The sequence below is a fragment of the Seriola aureovittata genome, chromosome 15 (genome assembly GCF_021018895.1).
Source record: "Seriola aureovittata isolate HTS-2021-v1 ecotype China chromosome 15, ASM2101889v1, whole genome shotgun sequence".
Taxonomy (NCBI): domain Eukaryota; kingdom Metazoa; phylum Chordata; class Actinopteri; order Carangiformes; family Carangidae; genus Seriola; species Seriola aureovittata.
Window position 1 is genome coordinate 12,700,558 of NC_079378.1, and position 9,579 is coordinate 12,710,136.

The following is a 9,579-nucleotide window of genomic DNA, read 5'->3' on the forward strand; positions in this document are numbered from 1 at the left end:
TTGACAGATCTTCAGAGGACCTGCAGAGAAGAATGGCACAAAATCCCCAAATCCAGGTGTGCAGAGTTTGTTGCGTCACACCTGAGAAGACACAAGGGTGTAATCGCTGCCAAAGGTGCATCAACTGAGTACTGAGTAAAGGGTCTGATAACTTATGACAATATATATATTGTATATATCATATTTCAGTTTTGACTTTTTACTAAATTTGCAAGATAAATCTGTGATTCTGTTTTTGCTTTGTCATAATTTTTTTTGCATGAAAATTGAGTGAAAGTGAAGGTGCCATTATATTGCATAGCAAAGACCACATATTTAATTATACTACTTAATACTATATGATTATAGTAAATGAGGCAGTTGTTTACACAGTTATGTGTAGTGGTAAAAAAAACCCATAATTTCCTTGATAGCGGGATGAGTTACAGCAGGTGACTGATCAATCAAATTGTGCATTCACTTGACAGTAATTACTCAGAGCAGCACTTTAAAATAAAAAAAAGTTGGGAAAAACAGACACAAAGCCCAGTGAGTCACAATCAGGTGCTGATGTGTGAGAAAAAGACAGCAGGTCAAATACTGACATCAGTGTGATACGTCCCAGTTGATGACACCCTACCCAATAGAGTCTGCAGTGAGTGGATGTTAATTTAAAGTCAGTATTGATCAGCTGGATTGTCCTACAGTAGTCCACAAGTGCTGATTTGATGCATTTTTAAACTGTGTGATTAAAAGGTCTATTATCCTTAAGTACAGAAACGGACATAACTGTAGTCTCATCCTTTCTTCATATCCTGTCTGACTGTAGGAATCACTGCTTCTTTTCCCCCTTCAGTCACAGCAAAGAGGAATAGATTTAGAAAGACTTCCAGGATGGAGATGGTGTCAGAGATCCTCAGCTGCCTTCCAGTACTGACCTCTGGTGGTACGATATCATATGACTTAATAGTTTTACCAAACTTCCACCACAGAGCCATCAGCAAACATTTCAACTCCCAAATGCAATAAATGCAAAATCATTTATCTTAATATAATATTGGTGCAAGGACTACCATCTTACAGACTTTTGTAAAACATATTTACACCCTTTACCTACACCACTACAAGGCAAATGTAAAGTAGCCTATACCCTATGAGAAGCTATAGTTTTCATGTTTTAACTGCAAAGGACTGCCTGTTCTGAAAAAGATTTCCCAATGACCCTTTGTATTAAAAGTAGAGTTTGACAGTTTGTCGATGTGTAAATTAAAACAATTAAACAATCCTTGTCCATAGTAGTTTATTACCATGCAAATACTTAGAATCTTGTGTGATAGTTTCACGTATCAGAAGTTGTTTATATTATAATATCCAGATTCATTATTTTTATATGCACAATTTTCCCCTCTACTGTGAACAGATTATATTGCATTAAAATGTAAAAATATACTATCTAACTAAAGCTTGATTATTTTAATACAATTTCAAAGTTAAAAATCGTAGTGTCTGGTAATCGGCAGTATCGTATTCATATATAGCTCCCAGTATTTCAGTAATCTATGATACATTTTTCATTATGTTAATGCTTTATTATTCTACAGTTCCTATAATGTCAAAATAATTTCCCGGGACATATAATTTCCTTCAGCTTTTACAAACAGTTATGTAAGTTGGTACTCCAGGAACTTTCCTAATCTTATAAATATTAGCTCCACTCTAAATTAAAAAACCAAGCGTTACCCCTACTTAGAGTAAATTTGCACAATCTGCTATACAAAACGTAGACACACATGGTCAGGATTATTTGAGTTCTTATTTTTGCAACTTTAAGGTCACTGTAAACAAAATGAACACCAACAACAATATTATGCTCAAACAGTCGTCCTTCATTCCTGCATTAGCAAGTTAGCACTAACAGCAATTTTGCCCTTCACCCCTCAGCCCTGACCCCCTGCCCACTTTTCCTCTGGCGTTGATATGTTTTGCTTTAACTGTCCTCTCTTATATTAAAATGTATATATTTAGATTAAAGTATTACCAGCTCTTAGGAACTGCTGGCAGAGGGAGCGTTACATAAAAAGTTGGCTTGCCTTTTGTGTGTGTGTGGTTGCATCTTTGTATGAACATTTACGCTTACGCCTGTGTTTATTCACTTTCTTCACTTACATGTGTGTTGGTGTGCACGTGTACAAGCCTGTGTGCGTACGTTAACTGTATGCATGTTGGTTTCTACGTTGGCCTGTATATTATATGATGCTCTAACTGAGGTCCCTGTATGTCCATGTTGTGCGTGGGCATTCATGTGTCTGTGTGTGTGTTTGTGAATCTGGCAGGCAGCATTGTTCACAGCGGCGGTGAAGGACACATCACCATGGTGTGTAAACCCCCTCCACCCCCCCAGCAACTATAAATAGCTTTCAGTGTTTTTGCAGTGTGTGTCTGTGTTTGTGTGTTACCCTCTACTTCACAGAGTTACCGGACTGTTGATTAGGAGAGGGTGAAAGAGGAAGGAAGAGAGAGAAGGTAGGAACATGACAGAGAAAATAAGCAAGAAAGAAATGGAGCTAAGAAATTTTGAGGGAGAGGAGGCAAACAAAAATAAATATATTAAACTCCTGACCAGAAATGAATGATAACTTTAAGATCGTAGTCAGTGTCACCTGAGTCATGGTGACACTAACAGATAAGTTAAAATCCTTAAAAGTATTTTCATGCATGACCATGACCTACACATCCCTCATACTTTTATGTTCGGCATGTGAAAAAAGGCCTATATAAATCCTAATATTCAGTATCTAATTACACATTAAAGCTAATTATAAGAGCAAATTATTACAGAGCATTCAAGGCAAAACAAAGTTCAAACAAGCAAGTCCATCGGCACAGATTACAAACATCCACAGCTATGAGTGACTTAACTTTCAAACCAATGCAACATTAAAACTGAAATTATGAAAATACATACAGTCCACACAGTACGTGCAACAACTCAACGTCCAGGCTGACGTTAAGGCATTTATAATGTCTGTGTCATCAACTACTACAGCTATGCATAAATGAACACACAGACACAGTAGGCAGTTTAACCATCAAGAGAAGGCAGGGAAGAGTCATTTGAGTCATGCTAAATGAAGACCACTGGCCACTGTCCTTCCCTTCATGGAGGACAAGTGTTCTCCATGTCATTTGATTTCCCGCTGTTTTAGTTCCGCTCTGGTAATTTTGAGTTTGGCATTGCTATTAGCTCAATAAGATACTCATATGGCGCAGATGCTGTGATTTTAGTGGTAATAGAAAACAATCTCACTGTTAAGTTTCTATCAGTGACGGCTCTTATCTTAAACAGTTTTTTGACAGTGGTGTGCTGCGGTCTGATTGGTTGACACTTCTTACTATCATCGAACGACGTTAACTTCACCTGGCTTGTCTCCAGTAAGACTGCAATATGCTGTTTGACCACATTGGTTGGCTCACATTACAATACACTGTAATCAGAAGGGGCGCTGTATATTGCAATTCACTCAATCAACATCTGGAAGAGGTGTCAATTTACTAAGTACCTTTAATTAAATGTACTAGAGGGCACAGTTAAAAAAAAAAATCTTTATTGAATAAACAATCAAAAAGGCAGAGCTGAATTCCAAGTCAATATATGACTCCCCAGTATTATAAGGGTTTTTACACGCTGTACTGATACCTTAGTTAAAGGAGATAGTTCTGGTTATTGGACATGGGGTTGTGTGAAGTAGTTATGCATAATTAGTGTATTACCTGCAGTAGATTCGGATCAGCGCGCTGCCAGGTAGGAGAGACAGCAGGGAACACAGTACTTTCCTTTGCTACTACATATTTCTTCTGTGTCCATGCTCCCAGCCGCCTCTTTGTAAGTGACAGCACGCTGATCCGAATATACTGCGGGTAACACACTGACTATGCATGACTACCACGTCAAATAACCCAAACTATCCCTTTAAGTAAAGCGTCTGAATATTTCCCTCCACTACTGAAGATTAATAATGAATTATTTAGGCATGCTGGTTCTATGGCTCATATCATGTGTATTCTGGCTCATTGGCATGGCTTCCACGACACTAAAATGGAAAGGGTCCATCACCAATGTCATCAGTTCCACCTGTGCTTTTCCTGCTTAACAAATCACAGTCGGCTGTGAAAAAGATATACTCTGAGATTCTTACCCTTTATTTAAGACTTTATCCTTTACCTACTACATTTAAATATTGTACTTTTTACTCCACCACATTTATGTTACAGGTTTTAGTTACGTTGCAGAATTTTAAACCTGCTAAATACCCATTATCTACCCACACAGGTGTTTTCACTAACACTTCCCAATTAGACCTTTTTCTCAGGACTGTGTGGGTGTGTGCAGACTGCGCGTGATTGACAACTCCCACATTCTTCTGCTGAGTTTGTTGCATCCGCCAGGGCAGCACAACGTACACTGTTATTATTGGCTGTGCTCCATTTGGCCATGCCAGCGTGCCACTCATTCTATAGCGGCAAGGGCAGGAAAACCAATTTAAATGGACCACAGTTGGCATCTGATGTGGCAGGTATAATCTCTATAAGTTGATAATCAAACAGCAGCAGACAGTGGATATCCTGTGGTGACCTTTAATTTCATCTTTTAAGTGTAGGCAAAGACACCATACAGTATCTTGTTTGAGCAAATCTAGCAGATAATGCCTAGATACTTCTCTTTTTATTGAAGTGACAGGGATAGCTTGTTTAAAAAAAAAAAATAGAGGGAATCTCAGTTTCTGTTGCTTCCTCAGGAAAAGCATCATTTCATTTTAAGGTTGATACGTAGGCATTACATGCTACTGGCTGGCATTCATTATAATCGCACTCTCTGGTATGCACTGCTGTTTTGATTGTTTGATTCAAGTATTCATTTCATGTACTGTTTCCATCACTTTGTCTGATACCGTGAGCATGGCTGCTACATGTTGACGGTATCACTTCCTCCGTAATAAGGAAGTGGAGTTCAGGAGAGACATGCCTGGCTTTGTCTCTGGGGTAATTCCTCACCCAGTTTATCTGATCCAAGGGTTTATTTTCAGGTCCCACGCAATAAAAGTGTTTATCATATCATCTGTGTGTTTGTGTGTGTGTGTGTGTGTGTGTGTGTGTGTGTGTGTGTGTGTGTGTGTGTGTGTGTGTGTGTGTGTGTGTGTGTGTGTGTGTGTGTGTGTGTGTGTTTTCTTGATTGTTTTGTTTTCTTTCTGTTTGTTAGATCTCTCATCTGACAACTGTCACAGCCCGGCTCAGGGCTTGACAAAGGAGGGGAAGCCGCACATGAGTTGTGACTAAAAATAAGTTACTAAAAGAGAAAGGAACTGAACACAAACTAAACAGGAAGCAAGCCAGAGGAGAAAGAGAGCAGCAACCATTAAAACTCCAGCTTCTACTGCTTACACTGCTGGTACTACATGTTAGTTACAAGTACTGCTACTGGTGCTTCTATTACCACTGCTACTAAGTACTGGACCTAGACATGACCATTTTCTTCAAACTGGTGACACATGCAAAGACATATCCTTAAGACGAATCCACATTTCTAATCACAGTAATGGAACACTGTATTTGATCCCCATAAGAAAATGAATTATCCTTCGGACCCATCAAAGGTCACCCACAGTAGAGCTTTTCTCCTCTTTGCTCAAGGACACTCAAGCAGGGTGGCAGTGTTGTTTCCCTACTCACTGCTGAAGACTGAACTCTTAGTCATCCCGGCCACTCAATCTCTTCATCACAATATCAATATCAAAATCACCTCTTCATCATTTATCCCCACCTGTCATGGTTTGCTATGTCTGACACTTTTTGTTAGTTTGGTTTTGGACTTTTGCACTTTCTGTTTTATTTTGTAATTGGTTTCCATGTGTGTCAGTGTTTTTGCTTCCTGTCTTGGTCCTGTGTCTGTGGTGATTGTCTGCCCCACCCTAATGTGTTTCACCTGTGTTCAATCACCCTTGCCTCCCTTGTCTATATAGTCCTTGTGCTTCCCTTTGTCTCTGTTGGTTCGTCTGTTTAGTTCAGGGTTTGTTCACGTCGTCTGTTCATGTCTGTATTTTGTTAAATAATCCTGCCTGCGCCGTCCCCCAATGTGTTGGCTGCATTTGGGTCCTACTTACCTCACTCCTTGACACCACCTGGCTTGTGAGAAGTTTGAGGACCAAGCTATCCTTCTCTGATCATGTTGCTTCTGTCTCTCGCTTTGCAATACACGATATAGGAAAAATCAGACCTTACCTGGCTCAGTACGCCACCCAAGCCTTGGGGCGTAGTTATCTGTCACCTTGACTACTGCTATGCCCTTCTCGCAGGCCTCCCTTCATCCACAGTAAAACCCCTACGGACAAATGCTGCGGTGGTGCCTTTTCTTTGATCAGTTTAAAAGGACACATATCAGTCTGCTGCTCAATGACCTCCACTAGCATGGCCGCTAAAATCAAATTCAAGTCACTATCTGGGGCTGCACCCATCTACTCGAACTCAATCATACACTTTTGTGCTCCTTCTTGACCACTGTGCTTCTCCAAGGAATGTTGTCTGGCATTACCATCCCTGTATACAAGGCAATCACAGTCCAGTCCAGTTTTAGTTTGTGGTTCCCCAATGGTGGAAGGAGTTACCAAATGCTTTTCCGGGAGCACCTGCTCACCTAACACCTAACATGCTGAACTAGCACTAACTGTGCACTTTGGATAAAAGCATCTGCCAAATGAATGATTGTAAATTTAAGGGTTTAAAAGTGCTATTCATTCAGATCTTATACTTCAAGTAATTTCGTTCCCCCCACCCATAGATCAATGTGAAATACTATAAGGCTGCATCAGACACATCTTGCAGATAAAGGTATGAATTCTGAGCAGAAAACCTACTACTCATAGGTATTCACAAGACAGTGAAGTAGTTTTTCTTTTCTTTTTAGTTTGTCCTTTGAGTGCAGAGGGTAGATTATAAGGGATTGTTTCTGACACCAATATAATAAGTATTATAGTTTCAAAATAAGGTGAATTAAGTCTACAATGTTGATTAGAATGAAGGACAATGACATCTGCTGGAAACTGTAAACATAAACTTTTATTTTTAATTCATGCCCCCGTTAATTTTTGCACATATTATCGGGAAGAAATGAGTTGAAATATAAAACCATCAGTCTTAAAAGCCTGTAATGAAAATCTGTCACAACATATGAATGAGAGTGCTAAGTTGCCAGTGTTTAATATTCATCATTACATCATTAATCCTGCACTGAGAGTTTTGATCAAGTAAACCTAATTATTGTGAACAGAGGGCCCATGGGCCTCGTATGATAGAACGTCATTCAACTTTTTCACTTCACTTCAGGATCATTCATTTTTTCAAATCATACTTCAGCTCCAGCTTCAGTGGTGGATTCTTTGTGGCAAGTTCAAGCACTGTGAATAAATGTATTGATGTGGATCTCCACTCCCTCGCATATCTAGGAACATGTTTTCTAGGTACTCACTACATTGCCATGGCTACGCTACATTAACACATAAAGCAAAACAAAACCGAGGGCACTTTAGATGAATGGATAATCATTCTTCATCTGTGCTGCTTAAGTACAGTTGTTTTCAGCTTTTTTTTTCTTTTCCTAATCTCTGTTGCTTATACAAAGCAAAAAAACCTATAAACCAGAAGCTGTTGGTAAATGTTGCTAGGCCACCATCGTGAAATGAACCACTGCAAGTCATGCTGTCACGTTTTATCACTATTATTTGTTCTGTGCAATTTTGGTTTATGGAATTTTCAAGAAAATGTCCTCAAACTGTGCGTGCGTGCGTGCGTGCGTGTGTGTGTGTGTGTGTGTGTTGTGTGTGTGTGTGTGTGTGTGTGTGCCTACAGTGTTTGTGGCCTGATTTTTCACTAGTATTTACAGTCAAAAGCGGTGTGTTTTACAATAGACACGTGTTTAGCGTTGGGAATGCTAAAAATAAAAATAAATAAATAAAACATGAAGCTCTGCATCTTATCATCCATCACTTTATGTGTCAGTCTGACAGCACTTGGCATCTCAGGGTGAAACTTTTTGTTCAGAGACACTTCTGGTTTCATGACAAAGATAAATCACCAATGCACTCTTTATCATTTTGATCTAGACTTATCATAATATACTGTAGTTCAATCTCTCTGATTCTTAGTAAAAATTTGTTGATTGTAATGTTTTTATCAGCAGTCAAATCAGCTGAATGATCATATGAGCATTTATAACATTGTTAGAAGTTAGAAGTTTCAGAAACTATAAGAATGAGCTGAAGGTTATTTGTACTCACACTTTTATTGTAACAACCCTCCCAGCCATCTTTTCATAATCCAACATTTTAAATTTAAATTTCTAAATCTATCTCCACTCTCATTGGAGCTCCAATTGCAAAAATGCACTCTACATATAAAGATTTAACTTCACCTTTGGAAAATCACCTTACTCAGACCAAATGACTATCAGCAATATATGTACAAAAAAAAGTAAATGTTGTTGAATTTCAAAGCTATCCAGCAGCTCTTATTTTATAAAATAGGAATAGGATTTATTTCTTTTATAAAGATCAGATAGGAGATTTCCCCCTGAATGGATGGCCGTGTACCGTGGCTGTCCAACCCCTTCTTGTTAACTTCCTGTGTATTGTTGTCATTTGGTTTAGGTGTGTCTTGAATGCTGATTGCGAGGGAGATGCAGGCAAAGTCACCGTTAATGGGAAGTCACCTCCTCTGGTGTCTCATATCCTTAAATCGCTGTGAGGGAGGACAAGCTGCGTCAGTTTCCTCTGTAGAGCTGACACGAGACTTCACACACACGCTGAGGTAAGACCACTGACAACTAATGCACTATTACCTTAAACACTGCTATTTAAATACTCCCTCCTCTCATAATCCTGCATTAAGCCATGTCAGTCTAATGTTAAAAAAAAAAAAACCTATCCTGCTCTCACCTAGCCTGCCCAGACAAGACAACCCCCTAGCACCTCATCCAGGGCAAGAAGCTCCATGTCTGTGTGGTCAGGAGTCCAGACCCATTGAGCCCACTCCTCTGTCACACGGACAGTGGTAAATCCGTCAAGCCAGGATGGCTACAGGGATCACAAACCAGTTCTGAGACCCACTGCCAATGTCTCAGATCTCAGCTCAAACCGAGAGCCCCAGTCCCCACTGTGAGCGCAGCCCTGCAGGGGGAAGGTTGCCGGGGCAGCTCAAAGAAAGAAGCATCACTGTGGGGTGTGTGGGCATCTGCTGCTGGCTGGGTGTCTTGGCTGTCTTCTACCCACTGATTGCCTTGGGAGTTGTATATGGCAGATATTGTGACTGGAGAGTGCTATAATGTGTGGGGCAAAGAAATGGACATGGATGACCCATGTGTATTAGGGAATGTGAACTTAAAGGAATGTACTAGTAGTTGTCCATGTTTTATCAAATTATTTATGAATTACGTATACATTTCTGATATTTTTCATAGCATATCATATGATAGTTTTTAGACTAATTTCTTATCTTTCACATACTGTATGACAAAGAAAGTTGAATTTGCTTGGGAGGCAATCCATTGCGATG